This window comes from Aquarana catesbeiana, linkage group LG01, assembly GCF_042186555.1.
Source record: "Aquarana catesbeiana isolate 2022-GZ linkage group LG01, ASM4218655v1, whole genome shotgun sequence".
NCBI lineage: Eukaryota > Metazoa > Chordata > Amphibia > Anura > Ranidae > Aquarana > Aquarana catesbeiana.
The window spans coordinates 588,205,418-588,226,860 of record NC_133324.1 but is presented as its reverse complement, the minus strand read 5'-3'; the positions used below and the strand labels follow the sequence as shown (position 1 = coordinate 588,226,860).

General features: G+C 44.3%; 1 protein-coding gene across 3 annotated transcripts in view; it reads right to left on the bottom strand.

The window, feature by feature from the left end:
• The window catches only part of PAQR3 (progestin and adipoQ receptor family member 3), a 121,179-nt gene that overhangs the window by 27,249 nt on the left and 72,487 nt on the right, over nt 1-21,443 (bottom strand). The window contains exon 8 of one of the 3 annotated variants that reach the window (XR_012235863.1): nt 16,233-16,385. The exons of 1 other annotated variant lie outside the window; for it this stretch is intronic. The gene's annotated coding sequence lies outside the window, so the exon portion shown is untranslated. Of the gene's footprint in view, nt 1-14,574; nt 16,386-21,443 lie in introns of those variants that run through there. One more of the 3 variants, XM_073598006.1, reaches the window with a different exon arrangement.

Sequence of the window (21,443 nt, the reverse complement as noted above, 5' to 3'; positions counted from 1 at the left end):
GGCCTTTGGAAGAATACTGATAGGGCCGAAACTTGACCTCTGATTGAACTCGAGGCCAATTTGATTTCCACAGCTGACTGTATAAAAGAGTGAATTCTCCCAACCACGTACTTCCGAAGATGCTATTTGGCTTCACACCAAGCAATATAAGTCTTCCAGACCATATGATAAATTTTCCTAGTGACAGCTTTTCTAGCATTCAGTAGGGTAGACACTATTGGTCCCGAGATGTCACGGTCCTTCAGCACCCTGGCTTCAATAGTCATGCCATCAAATTTAGAGACTGTAAATTGGGGTGGTATATGGGACCTTGAGACAGTAGATCGGGGTGACGTGGAAGCGTCCATGGCCCGTCTATTGTCAGTCTCACAATCTCCAGGAACCAGGGCCTTCTGGGCCAGGCTGGTGCCACCATAATGACTGGAACCCCCTCTTTCCGAATCCTGCGCAACAAATGTGGAAGGGATCAGAGGGAAAGCATAAGCCAGGGAGTACTGTCTCCATGGAACTATCAGAGCATCTGCTCCGATTGCCAGAGGATCCCTTGTTTGGGACACAAATTGCTGTAGCTTGTTGTTGAATCTGGATGCCAATAGGTTGACTTCTGGACATCCCCAATGCTGGCAAATTTCCTGGAACACCCCAGGGTGTAAGGACCATTCCCCCGGGCAGATCTGCTGGCGGCTGAGATAATCTGCCTTCCAGTTCTCTACCCACAGGATATGGACTGCCAATATAATCGGCACATTTCCCTCTGCCCAGGCTAGTATGTGGTTCACCTCCTTCAGAGCTGAACGACTCCTGGTACCGCCTTGGTGGTTTATATAGGCCACTGCAGTGGCATTATCGGAGTGAACCCTGATAAGGCAGTCCTGAAGCTCTGTCGAGGACCGTAGGGTCAGACATACTGCCCACAATTCCGGGACATTGATGGGCAGGATCTGTTCTGTCCCTGACCATTTCCCCTGAGCTGTGAGCCCTTGTAGGATCGCTCCCTAGCCTGAGAGACTGGCATCTGTACTCAGTACTCTCCAAGTTACCATGAGAAAGGATTTTCCCTTTCGCAGGTTCTGATCCTGCAACCACCAGTATAGGCTTAAGCGTGCCCGAGGAGATAAGCACATTGGATAATCCAGGACTTTTCCTCTTCTGGTCCAGGCCAACAAGATGTCTTGTAAAGGCCTGGAATGGAACTGGGCATTGGGCACTGCCTTGAAGGAGGATACCATCCTCCCTAGAAGACTCATACAGAGCCGAATGGAGGGTTGTTTGGTGCCCCTTATCTGATGCACCTGAACCTTCAGGGTACAGATCCTTACGGGTAGCAAGAATATTCTTGCTTGAACAGTATCTAGGATCAGACCTAAATACTTTAGACTTTGAGCTGGTTTCAAGGCTGACTTTTTGATATTTATGATCCAGCATAAGCCTTTCAAATACCGCACTGTGCATAATATGCTCTGTTCTAGAGCCTGTAATGAGTGATCTCTGAGTAGGAGATCATCCAGATACCCGAGCACCAGGATCCCTTGGGCCCTTAAAAGACCCAGTACTGGTGCTAGAACCTTTATGAACACCCGGGGAGCTGTAACCAGCTCAAAGTGTAGAACCACAAACTGAAAATGACGTTCCTCTACTGTAAAACTTAGGAACCTCTAATTAGGCTAAAAGATAGGTATGTGTAAGTACATGTCTTTTATATCGATGGAGGCTAGAAAGTCTGGAGTGAGGCTACTACTGAGCGGACAGACTCCATCCAAAAGGACTGTATCAGTAGATACTTGTTCAGGAATCTTAGGTCTAAAATGGGCCTTGTGTCCCAGTTTGGTTTCTGAACCGTAAACAGGTTTGAGTAAAACCCTGTGCCCCCTTTCGGATACCGAAACCTCTACAATCACTCTTTGATGTACTAGATGATGTAGTGCCTGAAGCAATAAGTTTCTTTTTGGAGGATCCGCGGGAATGCTGGATCTTAAAAACCTCTGAGGGGGAACCCTCCCGCAACTCTATCTTGTAACCACGAGATATAATTGAGGTGACCAACTTCAACTCATTTATTGTTCTCCAAATGTCCGCAAATGGAGTGGGGGCGTCCCCTCAAAAGGAGGGCTTGGTGCTGGTTTTAGAAGAATCTTGGACCCAGTGCCTTTTCTGGCCCTGTCCCTGCAGCTTGCCCCTGGCCCTAGCGCCCTGTTGGCGGTGGAACTGCCTTGACGCCGAGACATTGGAGGAAGCAGTTACTGAGATTTTAAATGAGGGACTTCTGGTGCTTTTCTTTACAGGAAGTAGAGAACTCTTCCCTCCAGGGATCTTTTGAATATATTTAAAGAGGAGTTCCACCCAGGGGGGCCGTCAAAAAAAAAAAAAAAAACTAAAAGTCAGCAGCTACAAATACTGCAGCTGCTGACTTTTAATTGGACACTTACCTGTCCCTGGGTCCAGCGATGCGGGGGATCGAAGCCCCGCTCGTCCCCCCCCTCCGCTCGTCGGCGCCGGCATTTCAACTGTGGGCGCCGGGCTGTGGCTTCACAGCCTGGCACCCACTGCGCATGCGCGAGCGGCGCCGCGCGCCGTGATTGGCCGCTCAATCACCTGGGACCTGTAATGGGTCCCAGATGATTGACAGGAGGGAGGGAGCAGAGCGGAGCCCTTCCTGTGCCTGGGGGGAAGTGATGTCACCAGCCCAGGCAAAGGAACAGGCAGACTACGAGGGACCACCTAGCAACAGGCATTTAGAGGTAAGTGAAAAAAAAAAAATGTTTTTTTGTTTTTTTTTTTAGAATTTTTCCAGATATTTTTGTTTTTTAGGTGGAACCCCACTTTAATTTAAATTTGCGACTGAAAAGCTCCTTGGAATAATACCAGAAGCTGTAGTATATTTAAACCACAGTGCAGCAAAATGACAAAACAACAAATTATAAGTTATAACACATCTCCGTGAAAAAAATATGAAAAAGAGAGAGTGAAAGTTCAAAAATGCAATTGAACTCCAAATTGCTTAAAAAGCACCACGTTCAGTCCATGAAGAACAAAATTGCAAGAAAGAGGTGTATGAAGAAGTTAAGCCGTTCCTTTGGTGTATCGCATCAGGGTAGAAAGGTGAAAGATGTAGAAACACCTCCAAGCCACCGATAGTTGCGGGAGAGTAGTAATGGATGTACCCTTACCGCACTTGTTGGACCTCCTATGTAGCGAGGTCATACGAACTTGCAGATATAACCCTCTGCAGGGACAGATGGATATCGATGTCCGGGTTCTGTTTGCGAGCGCCACCGACTCAGAGCTGATCTCTCTGCTTCAGCAAGCTGGGGTGCCTGAATAGTCCATGTGATAGCAGTCTCCCTCCTGACGCTGAAGCAGAGAGATCAGCTCTGAGTGGGTGGCGCTCGCAAACAGAACCCGGACATCGATATCCATCTGTCCCTGCAGAGGGTTATATCTGCAAGTTCGTATGACCTCGCTACATAGGAGGTCCAACAAGTGCGGTAAGGGTACATCCATTACTACTCTCCCGCAACTATCGGTGGCTTGGAGGTGTTTCTACATCTTTCACCTTTCTACCCTGATGCGATACACCAAAGGAACGGCTTAACTTCTTCATACACCTCTTTCTTGCAATTTTGTTCTTCGTGGACTGAACGTGGTGCTTTTTAAGCAATTTGGAGTTCAATTACATTTTTGAACTTTCACTCTCTCTTTTTCATATTTTTTTCACGGAGATGTGTTATAACTTATAATTTGTTGTTTTGTCATTTTGCTGCACTGTGGTTTAAATATACTACAGCTTCTGGTATTATTCCAAGGAGCTTTTCAGTCGCAGATTTAAACTTTATTACATGATATATTTATGCTAGCGCACAATTTTAGTTTTATATGGTTTTTACACTTTATTGATATTTGAAGTTTTTTGTTGCAGCTGCACTTTGCATTTCAAGCATTTCTATTTACTGCTTTTTGCTCATTAGCGCAGGTTTTCCTACCAAATTGTTTTGAATATATTTGTCCAAATGATCACCAAATAATCGTTCCCCACGAAAAGGGAAATCTGCCAATAACTTTTTACAAGGAAGCTCGGCTGACCAGTTCTCAAGCCATAAGAGTCTGCGCATATGTACAGACGAGAGAGCCAAATGAGAAACCTGCTGTATTAAATCCTTTAAGGTGTCAATAGGAAAACACTGCGCTCGAGAAATATCTCTCTTACTTTCAGGCAGATTATCCTCCTGGTTAGGTCTATCAGGCCGTATGACCTGATCCTTTATGGACTGGCAGATACCAATTGCTGCAACAGCTGGCTGAATAGCTGAACTGGCCAAAGAAAAGGAAGCCTTTAATAATGACTACAATTTCTTGTCAACAGGGTCTTTTCAAGCACTGTGCGTTATCTACCGGACAAGTTAAGTTCTTGTTTAAGGAAGAGACTGCTGCATCTACTGCTAGCATGCTCCATTTTTTAACGAACTTTTCATCCATGGGCTATAAAAGGAAAAACCTCTTAGGAGGAACAAAAATCCTGTCAGGATGTTCCCAATCAGCATACACCACCTGTTCCAACAGGGGGTGTAGGGGGAAAGCCTGAGCGGCCTGAAGAGGCCTCAGGGATCCCAAAGAGGACCAGGGAATGGGCGTGGCTGTATTTGCATATGACGCGAATCCTCGTGCGCCCAGATAAAAGGCTACTGCGCATGTGCGGTGAAGCTGCATGGCCACCAAGCAAATTGCTAACTGAGCATAGCAGCACTCTTGCAGTGAACCAAGGCGAAATGGCACACAGTTGAGCGCCATCATAGTTAAAAAACAGCCAGACACAAGCAAAAAGAGTACACTTTGCAAACACCCACAGCTAGCCCAAAACTCCCCCGTATGGTCACCGCACACAGGTGTTCAGCCTCTAGCTAGCTTGACTGATTGTTACAATCACTGGGACACCCCACAATAATAAGTAAAGGGGTTTCACTTAACCGTCCAGGCGCAGGGCAGCTTAGAAACTAAGAGCCCAATCTTCACCCTTCATGGCAGGTTCCTGTCACTTGAGGACCTTCAAGGACTGGGTACTCTTTTCATGTTTAGGGTCCACTCCCTTGGACCTGCACAGCACCCTGCAGAAATGCCTTAGCACTGTAGTGTCCAGGTTTCCACTTCGCAGGGTCTTGAGTCTTCTTTGTGAGGCTCGGGTACCATTTATCTAAGCATATAAGCCTCTGTCAGAAACCATGAATCAGACCGAGACAGAAGTATAGTTAGGCTCGGTTCACACAGAGGCAACACAACTCTGGCCGCGACTTTGCGAGGCGACCTGGACACGACCTGAGCACGCATCAGAGCGCGAATTCTGGCAACTTACAAGGCGACTTCAAGTCGCCTCCAGGACAGGCGACTTTCCAGTGGCCAAACCACAATCGGCTCTGTGGGAGGGAGGGGGGAGGGAGTGGTTTGCCTGAGAAAACAATTTTCTCTTCCTGTATTGTTGCTTCAGTTAAGACACAATCCGACTTTGGAGGCGACTTCCATTGAAATCAATGGGTACAAGTCGCCTAGAAGTTGGATTGAAGTAGTACAGGAACCTTTTCTGAAGTCGGAGCGACTTCAGTAGCGTACATTAAGACAGCTCTCATTCACTTCAATGGAATTTCTGATGTCAAGTGACTCGGGGCGACTTGAGGTCTGACAAGTCGGATCCCAAGTCGCGGTAGTGTGAACGGAGCCTTAATCACACTTGTTTAATAATATTAAAAAGGTAAACAGAGTAAGTGCCGGTTCACACAGGGGCGGCACGACTTGCAGATCGCCTCACAGAGGCGACCTGCACACGATTTCAGCGGCGACTTGCAAAATGACTTCTGTATAGAAGTCAAGGCAAGTCGCCTGAAGTCGCCCCAAAAATACTACAGGAACCTTTTTCTAAGTCAGAGCGACTTGCGTCACTCCTATTAGAACGGTTCCGTAGTAGAGAACGGGACGCGACTTGTCAGGCGGCTAGGTCGCCTGACAAGTCGCCCCTGTGTGAACCGGCACTTAGCGTAGTCAATACATAGCCAGAGTTCAGTAACCAGATTGGGTAGTCAGCCAATGCCAATGTCAGAAAGCCAGAGATCAACGTAGTAGTACAGCAAGCAGGATCAGGAGCCAGAAGGGAAGTCAGCCGAGCGAGTCTTCAACAGGAACGCAGGAGAAAGTCTCTGAGATGTGACCAAAGGCGAAGGCAGAGATGAAGTGAGCTGGACGGCTTTAAGTAGCCAGGACTGACAAGCAGATCATCAACAGCTGAGTCACTGTGGAGAGAAAGGAGCTGGCAATTAGCCGACAGCTGAGCGACCAGCTTAGAGAAGAAAGGGCTGAGTCCAGCCCTGACAGTGTCAAATGGATCCGATCGGTCAATCCGTTGATTCATTTAAGAACCGTTTGTGGTACTAGAGACCTGGAGCTCAGAGAGCTCAAACAAACCGTGCCATCCACCTTGTAGACACTGGTAAAAAACTGAAGTGCTTCCTGTGTGGGAGGGGTTATATAAGGGATCACTTACTGTCTGAAGACCTTTGGTCTACCAGTGTCCATTCACCTGGTGATGGAGTATAACCCAGTAGGTAATGAATATTAGCCTGACTCTGTGTCCCATGATGTATGAAAAAGAAAAGATAATTTAGTTGTTAAGGTTTGAGAAAGATAGACTTTTCTTTCAGTCTTGACTACTGTTTTAATGACTGAATAAAAAAGAAAACTGCACATAGCCTAAGGACAACTATGTACATTCTGTTATTAGCAAAGTTTTCTCAGCAACTTTTAGGTCATGCAAGAGTGTGATAAAAAGCAGAAGCAATTGTTAATGCCTGCTGAGATTTTTTGATCAGTGATTATACCTTTGCGCAATAACATCCACCCTTAGGCCCCTTTCACACTTATACGACTTGTCCCACAATTTTGTACTGCAAAATCATACGACAAGTCATTCTCCATGATTTTCAATGACTACCATTCATATTGGCATGACTTTAAGTTGTGCCGACTTCAAACTAGTCCCTGCACTACTTTGGTCCAACTTCCATGCAAGTTGTACTCCATAGACCTCAATGTTAAACCCTCAAGTAGCATGCAAATCGTACCTGAATAATATAGACACGATTTCAGTAACACTTTGTAAGCACAAGCTGTAAGCACAAGCCTCACACCATGTATGTTTTCATTTGTTAATTCCAAAGTTGTGGCAAAGTCGTACAAAGTAGTACTGCTCCCAAATCGCGGCAAAATAGCGGCCGCTAAATCACGGTAAAATCGCACAACTTTGAAGTCGTAAAAGTGTGAAAGGGGCCTAACCCTCACAAATAATATCTCAGTGTCTTCTAAGCATACAAACAGAAGGGTTGTCATAGCCGATTGCTATAAACCGAATTATTGGAAACTGGCCAGGAGCAGTATGATGTGAGGGAACACAAAAGTGCAAAAAATGTCTGAATTTAGGAGAATAACTCATTCTGTGCTAAACATTCTAAGTATAAAACATGGCTGAAGTTTGCACACCATCCTGTGAATGTGCAGGTCCACAGTAGCATGTTTTCTATCTACTATGCCAATTTACATCAACCTAATACAATTTTGATTTCCAAAAAATGATGCTCAATTTAAGCTTGTTAGGCAATATTTACAGTATATTAAAACTCCAACATGAAACATACAACAGAAGCAGGTTGTAGTATCTCACTCCAAAAGCATAGAGAAAATTCAACTTGTAAACATACATAAGGGGTAAGATATTATAAAATAATGCTTAGTCATGCATAACTAGTTCCAAACCTTGCACTTTAAATACATTTCGGTAAAGGGGGCTCCCTCAATATGAGGCTTTTGTCTAAAGTTATATACTGGATAAAATTTTTCATCCCTCTTTAGCAGTGATGGTGAACCTTGGCACCCCAGATGTTTTGGAACTACATTTCCCATGATGCACATTCACTCTGCAGTGTAGTTAAGCATCATGGGAAATGTAGTTCCAAAACATCTGGGGTGCCAAGGTTCACCATCACTACTCTATAGTGTAGTTCATGGACAAATTCAGGGGCTTGTGAAGCTATTCTCTTTCTGTACTGCTTTGTGATTACTGCATGTTAAGGTCTCTATCTGCATAGACCATGACCACAATATCTTGTTCACCACCTAGCATTACTCCCCACCCCCAAAAAAATATACACATGCAAAGGATATGAGAGTGATCAGGCCTCAATGACATGTATAGCAGGGCTGCAGCGATAAAGTATCTACAGTATTCCTAGTAACAAAGGTGCTTCACACAGCACTGACCATGTTTAATTCTATCAGTCACATTACCATTCTGGCAGGATACAGTGTTTTTACTTGCTATATTTCCTAAAATGTAGTTATAAAGTCTGACAAGTGTCTCAGTAGAGCTGCACGATTAATCAATAAAAAAACTGAGATCTCGATTCAACCCCCCTCACGATCTTAATCTGGCATTTTCACGATACATGTAAAAAGTGCAAAGCTGTTCTCTGCTCAAGCACAGCTGTCAAAAAACAGAAAAAACAACATCCATCCAGCAAATGTTTATCAACATTGCACAGTGCTGGGAGATAAAAAGAAACATTGTAACATTTAGTTCTTTTAGATCAAAGGGATGAAATTCAGTCTGTAAATTAGGTCAGTTTAACCACTTAAAGACTAAACCTTTCTCAGACACTTGATGCTTACAAGTTAAAATCTGTATTTTCTGCTAGAAAATTACTTTTAGAACCCCTAAACATTATATATATATTTTTTAGCAGAGGCCCCAGAGAATAAAATGGCGGTCATTGCAATATTTTATGTCACACTGTATTTGCGCAGCGGTCTTTCAAATGCAATTTTTTGGGAAAAATACACTTCAATGAATTAAAAAAATAAATAAACAGTAAAGTTAGCCCAATTTTTTTGTATAATGTGAAAGATGATGTTATGCCGAGAATCGTGAGAGAATCCTGTTCTATATTCTAAGCAAAAAAATTGTGATTGTCATCTTTTCCAGAATCGTGCAGCTCTACTTTACAGGTACATCATACCTTTCACTTAAAGCAGAGTTCCATCTGGACCCATGTTTATTTAACATGTTTATGTTTACAAAAAGTGTAGCTGCTGACTCTTAACCAACACTCATGTGTCCCACGGTCCAGCGATGCGGCCGCCCAAAGCCTCCGTTCTCTCCCCCGCCTGGCGTCGCCATTGTAAGTGTGGGCACCTGGCTGACAGCTTGCGGCTTCACAGCCGGGTGTGCACTGCGCATGCGCGAGTCGTGCTGCACGTCCTTAGCGGGCGGCCGGGCAATCTTCTGGGACCTGTGACGAAGATTGCAGGGAGGGAGGGGGAAAGGAGGCGTCGCCTAGGTGGCACAGGTGGAAGTGGGAGCTGGTTACATCTCAACATTAGGCACCCCCCCCCCCAAAAAAAATTACATGCCAAATGTGGGATGTCAGGGGGTCAGGATACCTTAAAATGGAAGTTCCACTTTTGGGTGGAACTCCGCTTTAAAAATATATTTGATATTTGTAAAATTTATGTAACTTCAGTAGATTAAGCAACTAGTTTGAGTAAAAAGCCTACATTTCACAGAGATATTTATCATTACATATATACATTGCTTCCCCCGTACCTCTGATGACTATCCCCAAGTGTCTCAGCTGCTGCAGAACTTCTTGGAGGGTGATTGGCAGGTCTGCTGGGTGTTGTAGTCCAGTGATTGGCAGTGTGTGGGTTCCCAAATACCCCCGTCCCTTCCTGCATATACAAACAATAACAAAAACCCCCTCTCCACCCTAAACGATAACACCCCTCCACACCTCTCCACCCTAAACGATAACACCCCTCCACCCTAAACAATAACCCCCTCCCCGCCTCTCCACTAGGGTTGCCACCTCATCTCTTAAAACCAAACACATTAATTACACAGGTTCTGTGGCTGATTAAGGTGGTAATTAAACTCACTTGATGCCTTATTTGCATTAAATTATTATTATATTATATATATAATTATCAATAACCCCCTCCCCACCCTAAACAATAGCCCCCTCCCCACATCTCCACCCTAAATAACCCCCCCCACCACCACCACCACCAAAAAAAAAAAGTTAAAGTAAAAATGTAATTTCAAAAGAAAATGTAAAAATAAATAATTGTAAAGATAGGTATCAGTAATTGGCATCAGCGAGTACTTGAGGAAAAGTATTGGTACTTGCACTCGGTCTTAAAAAACTGGTATCGGTGCAATCCTAGTGGTCAGCCAAGGAAGCTTAATGCAGCAGATGAAAGACACACTATGCTTACTTCCCATCTGTCCAGCAATGCCATTAGCACAGGAGTGGTGGGACCCAAGTACACCCATCTACTGTGCGGTGAAATCTGGCCAGAAGTGGTCTTCATGGAAGAATTGTGGCCAAAAAGCCACGCCTCAACACCATCTTTTTCTAGTGTAAAACCCAAAAGGGTTCTTTTTACAGGTTACGGCAGCCAGCTCAGACACTCTCCTCACATAGGTGATGGCAACAAGACTTGCAACCTTGTAAATGCAAGTGGAAAGGGGGAATTATCCCTGAAAGATTTAAAAGGTGATTTATAAAGTACTGAGAGAACTAAATTCAGACCCCCCATCACATGAGAGCCATCTGTACAAAAGTCTTGAATTAAGAAGAAATTAAACCAGTTGTCTCTGGAACAAGGTCTTTGAGTAATTGAATCATTACAGTGCAGTCCCCTTTACATTGGAGTGCCCCTTAACAGTGCATCAGTGTCCCTTTACATTAATGTAAAGGAGACTGCTCTGTATAGGGGCACTCCAATGTAAAGGGGGCTATGATATAAAGGGGAACCGAGGACACTGTAGGACTGTGCTGTAAAGGGGGGCTGTGATTTGAAGGGGCCTGAAGACAGACTCTGTGAATAATCTCCCCCACCATCTGCCCCCATCACTCCCACAGTCCCTGGGAAATTGGCTGCCATGAAACTGGTTCCTGGTGCCAAAAAGTTTGGGGACCGCTGCCCTAGAGGATCTCTGTACCTGAAGACAACCCTGATCAGTTTGTTGTTGAACCTCGAGGTGCACATCTAGCATCCCCCACCTGGAACACATCTGGAAATGTGTCTGCCAATTGCCTAAGGCTGAGATTCCTGAACCTCCAAGCCAGTGCCAGATTAATCGATCTGTCCAAGGACTGAACTGACTAGCTTAACAATGAAAGAATGTTGCGTTGCACTGGTCTCAAGTGGACCTGGGCAAATAGGACTACCTTGAAAGGTATTAGCCCCAGAGCTCTCATGTAGAAGCAAAGGTTGAACAACTGGTCTAAAGAGTCTGGGCTTACATTCAAATACTCCAAGCAATGAGTCAATTCCAATGCTGATTTCTGGGGGTTCAGGAACCAGTCGAAACCCTGAAAGGTCTGGAAACTCCAGGCTATGTGTCCACCATTCTTTTTGAGGTATCCCACAATAGGGATGCCCTGGGAGCTCAACAACTATAACATAGGGGCCAGCACCTTTGTGAACACCCAAGATGCAGAGGATAGGTCAAATGGTAGGGCTACAAACTGGAACTGGGACCCACAGCAGAGTAAAGCCTCACGTATACTACAGCTGCTAATCTGAAGTTTAGGAGCAGCTGGGTGTTTTTTCAGCAGCCCCTGAACTCTCCTTATGTGTACATGTACACTCAGTCATTTATAGTAGTTTAGAGCCAGTTGAGGTTACAGGCATTTTTTTGAAAGCAGAAAAATCACGTTCAGGACTGTAGTTTACTGGAAATTCAAATGCCAAATGTTACATAGTTGGTTAGGTTGAAGAAAGACAACAGTCCATCCAGTTCAGCCTGTGTTGGTGTGTGTATGTATGTATACAGCGTTTATAAGCGTTTTTAAAGGATAAAAACTTCTGATAATTTTTGGACAAAAATGTTGAAAAATCACACATTTCATCACATGCTGTTGCCTGCATCAATGGATGAGTCCAGTAGCAATTTTCTATGTCTTCGGAGCCACAGCAACATCAGGAGCATTTCCTCACACATGCTCATGATGGGATCCATAGTAAAAACACAAAAAATAGCACCGCTATCTACAAGCACACTGTTCTCTCTCTGCTGCTCTCTCTTCTCTCACAGAATGGCAGAAATAAAGTAATAATTTACTTGTTTTTCATGCATTGTGGGCATTTGGGAGGATCTCCTGAGGTTATCTTTAAAAACCGCTTCTAACCTCAAATGCTAATAACCCCTGCTAAACGCACATAAGCTCGTTATGTAAAATCTGCAAAACAGACGTTTTTCACTGTTGGTTTCCAGCTGTCAAGTTTCCAGCATTCAGACAAGGTTTTCAACTGCCCTGTGTATACGAGTCCTAAAGGCTTTGCTGAAGTGCTGGAAAAATGTAGGTACACATCCTTGATATCAGGCTTGGTGAATTCCATGTAGAACTTTTGCGACTGAATGAATCATTTAGGGTCTCGAGATTCAAGATGGGTAGGATGCTCACCTTTGGTCTGAGAACTGTAAACAGGTTGGAATAGAATCCATGGAACCATTCTACCGCCTCTGTCAGGTTTTTATAGTTGTTCAGTCACCCCTTAGGAATATTCACCTTATTTGTTCTGTTTACTGTACCGCCAAGAGTAAAAGTGAAAGAAAATCCCAAATATTGGGTTAACAGAACGGGAACAGAAAGAAAACCCCCCAGTGAGGATTCCCCAATGGGACATAGATTGCTTACTCTAATCAAAAAAAAAAGGGGGTGAAAAGTTTGCTTTTAGTTTTATTCCTAGAGAAAGGGTCTCAGCGGCTGAGTACTCAGAGATCACAAGAGGTTGGTAGATTGGATAGGGATTCTGTAGGAGAATGAAGCTAAGGAAGACTCAGAGAATGGCACAGAATTTAGCAGAGGGCAAAATTCCAGAACAGTGTCCGGCACCTCAGTGGGTACATTGCAAGGAAACTGTTAATAAAGTTTGTGCTGAAGCCATCCGGTATAGCGGACTGTCCCCATTGTGTCTAGAACCAGGCATATGTAACTCAGAATACAAGGCTAAGCCTGAGGATCAGGTGGCTGAAGGTGACAAAGTCACTGTAGGTGGGCAACAGAGATAAAACCTAAGGAAATCCCACAGGTCACTGGCAAGTAGAAGCATCAGCAAGAAGGTGCTTCCTCAATGCTAAATGATGCGATAGAGAATGGGAAATGTGAATTTTAAAAGGTGCCCAGCGATGACAAGGTAACTTATGGTGCTCTGCACGCTTGACCCGCTCAAAAAGTGAGTCCCACCTGGGGCTGTGCCATAGTCCTGGACCTAAAAGCGCTCTGCGAATAACTTAACCATTATACTCTGGTCTGAAATGCACCAGTATACAGAGCCTAGTGCTCGGAGGTCACATTCCAGAATAGTCCCGCAATGTCCAGTCACAGCACTCAAAAGCTGAGAAAAGGCTGACTGATAGTTGCAGACCAGCACAGCAGTTGATGTAGCAAGAATCTTGACTGATAAAATAAATAGTAGCTAGCAAAAAGGAGACACTTTATCCACAGGGAAAGGGGTGTTCATGCTTCTAGGACACTAGCAAAAAACTGAAGCATGCTGGGAGTAGAAGGGATTATACTGGGTTGGCCCACAATGTTTCTGTTTGCCACGGTCTAATCACCCTGTACGCTGCCATTTAACCCAACAGTCTCTATATTCCTGTGTCTCCAAATGAATGATTAGAAAATGTAATATTGAACACTGGAATCCTGGCATGTAGCATTATTTTTCATTTTTTTTTTAGGCAAAGAATATGCACAGCAAGTACAGAAAATTACCTATTAATCTTACTAGTAATACTTTGACCTGTAGGCTTAAAAGAAAACACAAATAACCTTTTCTTGCGTGTTTAACCACTTAAAGACCGCCCACCGCATATATACTGTGGCAGGGTGGCTATATTGTGCGAAACGATGTATATGTATGTAATTTCGTGCAATAGATACTCTGCTGCATGGAGGTGGAGCCAATCAGCGGGTCCGGGGGACCTGATGTCTGCCGGCCACCTGTGATCGCTCCACAGAGAGGCAGAACGGGGATCTGCCTATGTAAACAAGGCAGATCTCCGATTTGACAGGGAAGTACACAGATATTTTCTGTTCCTTGTAAGCAGGAATATGGATCTCTGTGTTATTCCTGTCAGTCCATCCCCCACACAGTTAGAAAACACTCCCAGGGAACACACTTAACCCTTTGATCACCTCTGATGTTAACCCCTTCCCTGCCAGTGTAATTTATACAGTAACAGTGCATTTTTTTAGCACTGATCACTGTATTGGTGTCACTGGTCCCCAAAAAGTGTCACTTAGTGTCAGATTTGTCTGCCGCAATGTCGTAGTGCCGCTAAAAATCGCTGATTGCCCCCATTACCAGTAAATATAATAAAAAAATTAAAAGTCCATAAATCTATCCCATAGTTTGTAGATGCTATAACTTTTGCTCAAACCAATCAATATACGCTTTTCGGGATTTTTTTTTTTTACCAAAAATATATAGAAGAATACATATTGGCCTAAATTGATGAAGAAATTGATGTTTTAAATTTTTCTTTTTTTTGGATATGTATTATAGCAGAAAGTAAAAGGTATAGTTTTTTTTTTCTTTCAAAATTTACGGTCTTTTTTTGTTTATAGCATAAAAAATAAAAACCGCAGAGGTGATCAAATACCACCAAAAGAAAGCTCTATTTGTGGGAAAAAAATTGTTTTATCTGTGTACAGCATCGCACAACCGCGAAATTGTCAGTTAAAGTAACGCAGTGCTGAATCACAAAAAATGGCCTGGTCATTAAGGGGGTAAAACCTTCCGGGGCTGAAGTGGTTAAAATATGAGTCGCATCAATCCACTATTTAAGGAAGATGAACAAAGGGAGGCAAGTTTAGAAATCTATAGCCTGTGTGACAAACATGGTTACCACTGCCATTAATGTAGACATGATAGGTCATGAAGCATGTTATTTGAAGGATTACTAGATGAAAATAAAGGTAATAGGCTGAAAAATAGACAACTAATGCCGTCACTACATCTACGGACTGGTAAGTTGCAATATATTACATTTTGAACTTTGATTTTTTTTTTTTTTTATTTACATATACCTTAACACCCAACATAATGAAAAGGGAAAACGGTAATATTTGTTATTTAAAAAAACATTTTTAGTTGCATGACCTCTCACTAAACCCTAAAGTGATATCCAATATCTTATTATCTTACTGGAAATGCTGAACCCGCAAAAAGCCAAAACATTTTGAAAGTGACAGCCGAGAAAACACTTATACTGATTTTCACACATTTTGCGTATACAGGCAGTTACAAACACGGGGGGCACCGTGGTGCTGGAAGGAAGTTCGCCTCTCCCCCCTCCCTCTCGGCAATCATCTGGGACATGTCACAGGTCCCAGATGATTGCCTGGCCAGTCACAGCATGGCTCCCGCATGCGCAGTGTGTGCCCGGCTGTGAAGCCGCAGCCGGGCGCCCACAGCGACAATGCCGGCACCGCAGAGAGGGGGGCGAGCAGGGCTTCGTTCCCCCTGCATCGCTGGACCCTGGGACAGGTAAGTGTCCGATTATTAAAAGTCAGCAGCTGCAGTATTTGTAGCTGCTGAATTTTTTTTTTTTTTTTTTTTGGCAGAACACCGTTTTTAACTTTGTATGTAAGTTGGAACAGGTAAATTTTTTTTAAGTGCAACTCCAAAGGAAAGGGTTAACTGTCCATGCAGTGATGTGGGATTGCTGACAGGTCTGCCAGACAGTAGGTGGCAGCATTTGGTGAGCAGCAAGATGGCTGCCTGGCGGTTTCCGGGACAAGCACGCTGCCTCCGTTCTTAAGTCAGACGTTTTTTAACTCGGGGACTGCCTGTATTGGCTAATATGAAAGCAATGGAACGAACACTGATTTAGGTTTACAGGCATACTAATTTGCCATTTGGAAAGGGTAAATTCTGTAAAAAAAAAAAAAAAAAAAACTTTGGCACCTGAAAGTAATTGTCAGATTAAGGAATGTTTTCCAGCACTGCCCCTGCAAATCTATACTTGCTGCCTAACAGGCAATTTATCAGCACTGGGTGGTATCATAAAGCATGTTTGTGGAAACATTAAACTGCAGTTTCTTACTGAACAGATTGTCACCATTCCTAAAAGTAAGCCACTGAGGGCAGCACAAGTTTGACATCAGCAGCATACTCTTCAGTACCTTGTGACCTCAAATCCCATCTCACTACTAAAAGCAATCTAGATGAAGGTCTTCTTTGTCACCCAAAAAACAAATATATTGCACCATCTTCCATGCTTAAGAGGTCTTCGTGAACAGGAAGGCGTTCAGTTCGCACCATCTAAGACAAAGGTGCTGAAAAAAAAAATGAATCAAGAGAAAACAGTTACAAGGTTATACCTTAAAGCGTTTGTTAACCCTAAAAAAATAAAAAATGATTTCCTGGTCCCCTAAAGCAGATTAAACAGCACAGTGCTTGTGCTGTGTAATCTGCCCCCCTCTAAACTAAAAAAAAACCTCCCTGAACCTGGCACCTCCTGTATCCCCTATCTGAGCTGACCACGAAACTCAGGGCTACTGAGCACTGACCACCGTGGTCAGAGTGCATCCCTCCGCCATACGCTGCTGTCCCCTCTGCTCTCCTCTCTCCCCCTCACCCCCTCCTTCCTGTATGTCAGTTCATGTCTGGGTGTCTCCATCTACGTCCCCCGCCGCCCCCCGCCGCTTCTAGTAAAATTAAAAATGTTTTATGCTCACTGCCAGCAACACTTTCATATCCTGGCAGAGCACACTGCATTAGTCTTTTAGAAAAACGAGCACTGTAAATAGTTTTAGCGGTGTCTTCAGACCGGTCACATGACTCTCGGCCGGTTACCAGGGCTACTGCAGGTGGTGTGATTTTCCCGGCTGACGTCAGAGGGAGATCACGGCTCCTCCTGCAGTATCCATTCTTCGGAGCCGTACAGAAGCCGCAAGTCATGTGACTGGCCTGAAGACGGCTCTAAATAGGTACTTACAGCGCTTGTTTTTCTAAAAGACTAATGCAGTGTGCTATGTCAGGCTCTAAGAGAGTCTGGCAGTTTTTGAGTTATATGGGTTAACAAACTCTTGAAGATTCATATTAATAAAACATTTTTCTAAAAACACATTGTCAGCATCTGCTCTTCAGTAAGAAAAGGTGATTACTGTATTATTCAGCCTATTTATAATGGGGTGAATGTTACTTTTGTAAGACTGCAATAGAAAATCATTACCTTTTCTATAAGGAAGATTATATAATGGTCTATAAAAATAGGATTTTTATAACAGCTTACCTGTAAAATCCTTTTCTTAAAATACATCACGGGACACAGAGCCATACTAATAACTATATGGGTATATAGCCACCTTTAGGTGATGGACACTGGCACGCCCAAGACAGGAAGTTGCCTCCCTATAAAACCCCCTCCCACACTGGGAGCACCTCAGTTTTGTAGCCAAGCAATATACATATATCCCAAAGAGGGGAGGGGTCTCTGTGTCCCGTGACATACTTTAAGAAAAGGATTTTACAGGTAAGCTGTTATAAAAATCTTATTTTCTTTATCGTGCATCACGGGACACAGAGCCATAGTAATAACTATATGGGATGTCCCAAAGCAATGCCACCTGAGGGGAGGGAGACACACATAAGCAGGACGCCATCAGACTTGAGGACCTATACTGCAGCCTGCAGCACACTGCGCCCAAAGGCGGTATCCTCATGCCTTTTCACATCCACCTGATAGAATCTAGTGAATGTATGGACGGAAGACCAGGTTGCGGCCTTGCAGATCTGAGCCACAGAGGCTTGGTGATGCACTGCCCAAGAAGAACCAACTTCTCTGGTTGAGTGTGCTTTGATCTTAAAGGGTGGTGTCCTCCCTTTCAAATCATAAGCCTGAATGATAATTTGCCTAACCCATCTAGAAATGGTAGTTTTTGATGCTGCCTGTCCTTTCTTAGGACCATCTGGCAAAACAAACAAAACATCTGTTTTCTGAATCTGGGCAGTTGCCTTTTAATAGACTTTAATTGCTCTCACTACATCAAGGGAATGTAGTGACTTCTCTAGCACAGAACGAGGTTCTGAAAAAAAATGAAAGAAGGATGATATCCTGGTTCAGATGAAAATCTGACACCACTTTAGGCAAAAAAATTGGATGAGGCCGCAACACCACTTTATCTTTGTGGATAATTAAATACAGCTCTTTACATGAAAGAGCGGCTCATTCTGATACCTTTCTTGCAGAGGATATCGCAATCAGAAACGCTAATTTCTTTGTCAAAAGGACTAGGCGAATAGATCGTATTGTCTCAAATGGCTGTTTTTGCAATACTGCCAAGACAAGGTTCAAATAGCAAGGACATAATGGTGACCTAACCGGCGGATTAAGCCGAGTCACGCCCTGTATAAAAGTCCTAACCAAGGAATGAGAAGTGAGTGGTCTCTGAAACAATACCAATAAAGCCAAAAGCTTACCCTTGATAGTACTTAAGGCCAGCTTCATTTCTACCCCTAATTGCAGGAAAGCCAGAATTCTACCTATGACATAATTCCGAGGATGCCAACCTTTGGATTCATACCAGGAAATATATGCCCTCCAGACTCTATAATATATGACTCTGGAAGCTGGTTTCCTTGCATTAATCAGGGTAGACACCACTGACCCTGAAAGACCCCGAGTCTTCAGAATATGGGTTTCACTAGCCAAACCATTAAATTTAGCGTATGTAAGGTAGGGTGGAATACTGGTCCCTGCGAGAGCAGGTCTGAACGTGGCGCGAGCGTCCATGGGTCCCCCACTGCCATCCTTATGATCTCCGCATACCAAGATCTTCTGGGCCGTGCTGGGGCTGCTAAGATCACCGGCTTCCCTGCCTCCTTGATTCTGCAAAGAAGCTGTGGTAGCAGCTGCACGGGAGGAAACGCATAAATCAGTGAAAACTGATCCCAAGGAGTTACTAACGCATTTGTCCCGTATGCGAGTGGATCTCTTGTCCTTGACACAAAGAAGTCCACCTTTTTGTTGAACCTGGAACGCCAATAGATCTAGGTCCAGGGTCCCCCATCTTTGGCAAATAGCCAGGAAGATGTCTGGGTGAAGGGACCATTCTCCCAGGGACAACTGCTGGCGACTTAAAAAGTCCGCCTGCCAATTCTCTATTCCCGGAATGAAAACCGCCGATAGGCAGAGTACATGTTTTCCTGCCCAGGCCTGGATATAGTTCACCTCCCTCTGGCCTGCCTGACTCCTGGTGCCCCACTGGTGATTAATATAAGCCACTGCTGTGATATTGTCAGATTGAATCCTGTCAGGACAGTTTCGCAACCTGAACGTCCATGCCTCCAGAGCCAAGCGTGCCACCCGAATCTCTAGAATTTTGATAGGCAAGGTTTTCTCGGTTGTGGACCATTTTCCTTGGACAGACGCTTCTGCCAGGACTGCTCCCCAACCCGAAAGGCTGGCATCTGTTGTTACCACTTTCCAGGTAACTGGTATGAAGGACTTCCCCTTCTGTAAATTCTTGGTCATACACCACCAACTGAGGCTCTGATGTACCCTTGGAGTCTCCAAAATCTAGAGCTTGGACCTTTTTGTTCCAAGCAGTTAGTATACTGTTTTGCAACAGTCTCGAATGAAACTGGGCATAAGGAACAGCTTTGAATGAGGAGGGACTCTTCTTTGTCCTGACCACCTGAACCAGATCCCTTATAGCACTGATTTTTGCTTGAGGCAAAAACACTTTTCTCTGGGCTGTGTCTTTGATCAGACCTAAGTACTCCAGCCTTCTTAGTGGCTTTAAAAATGATTTTTCTAGGTTGAGAATCCAACCTAGATATTCCAGGTAGTTGACTGTGCGGGCCACACTTTGGTCCAAGTGGGCTACCGACCAGTCTACTAGTAGCAAGTCGTCTAGGTATGCTATAATCGTTATGCCGAGTTCTTAGTCTGGCCAGAACCTTTGTAAAAACCCGGGGTGCAGTAGCTAGGCCGAAGGGCAAGGCTAAAAACTGAAAATGGTGCCCTTCTACCTCGAATCGCAGAAATTTTTGGTGAACAGGAAAAATAGGCACATGCAGATATGCACCCTTGATGTCGATTGACGCCAGAAGTTCCCCTCCCTGTACGGTGGAAACTACTGACCGGATCGACTCCAAGCGAAATGGGCGGATATTCAGGAACTGATTTAGACCTTTGAGGTCTAAGATGGACCTGACATCTCCATTTGGTTTTGGCACTGTGAAGAGGTTTGAATAAAAACCCCAAATCCTGCTCTTCCACGGGGATCTCCATGATCACCCCTTGGGATAACAGTTGGTCTAAAGCCAGGAAAAGCGATCGCCTTATCCCAGGATCTTTGGGAAGGTGTGACTTTAGAAAACGAGGCGAAGGGAACTCTCGAAACTCTAGTATGTAACCTAGAGCTATTGTGGAGGTGACCCAGTTGTCCTGAATCTCTTCCAACCACACCTTTGCGAACTGCAAAAGTCTTCCCCCCATCCGAGCGAGCGGGGGCGCTCCTTCATAAGGAAGCTTTAGAATTCTGTTTTGCAGGTTTCCTCCCCCAGGGCTTCTTTTGTCCCTGGACATGACCTTGAGCTTTACCTCTTGAACCTGATGGCAAAGGCCGTCGTGACTGTCTAGAGGCAGTTGCCCCTGGCCCTGGAGACAAAAATGCTCTTTTAAATGGGGGGCACTTATTCTTTCGTTTAACTGGTAACAAGGTACTTTTCCCACTTGAGATCTTTTGGATGCATTTATCCAAATCATCCCCAAACAGACGTTCACCGTGGAATGGAAACTCAGCCAAGAGTTTTTTGCATGGTGCCTTGGCTGACCAGTTTTTCAGCCACAAGATCCTACGCATATGCACCAAGAGGAGCGTAAGGCGAGAAGCCTGATCTTTGGAATCTTTAATGGCGTCAACTGCAAAACACAACGCCCTAGGCAGTTCGGCTAAATCTCGGGCCTGCTGAACTGGAATATCTCTAAGAACCTGTTTCAGCTGGTCTTTTAGGGATTGACAAATGCCTATTGCCGCAACATCAGGTTGAGTTACCGCACCTGCTGTAGAAAAAGAAGTCTTGAGTAAAGACTCTAGCCTTTTATCTGTTGGATCCCTGAACATCTGAGCATTGTCTACAGGACAAGTCAGCTTTTTATTCACAGAGGAGATAGCAGCATCCACTACTTGAATACTCAATTTCCTGGTAAATTTCTCTTCCATAGGATAGAGACTTGAACATTTTTTCGGAGGGAGAAAATGCTTATCTGGGTGAACCCTATCAGCATATATAAGTTGTTCCAGCAATGGATGAACAGGAAAGGCGTGAAGAGCCTGCGGGGGTTTTAGCGAACCTAGTGAAGAAATGGGCCTTTTGGCTGAATC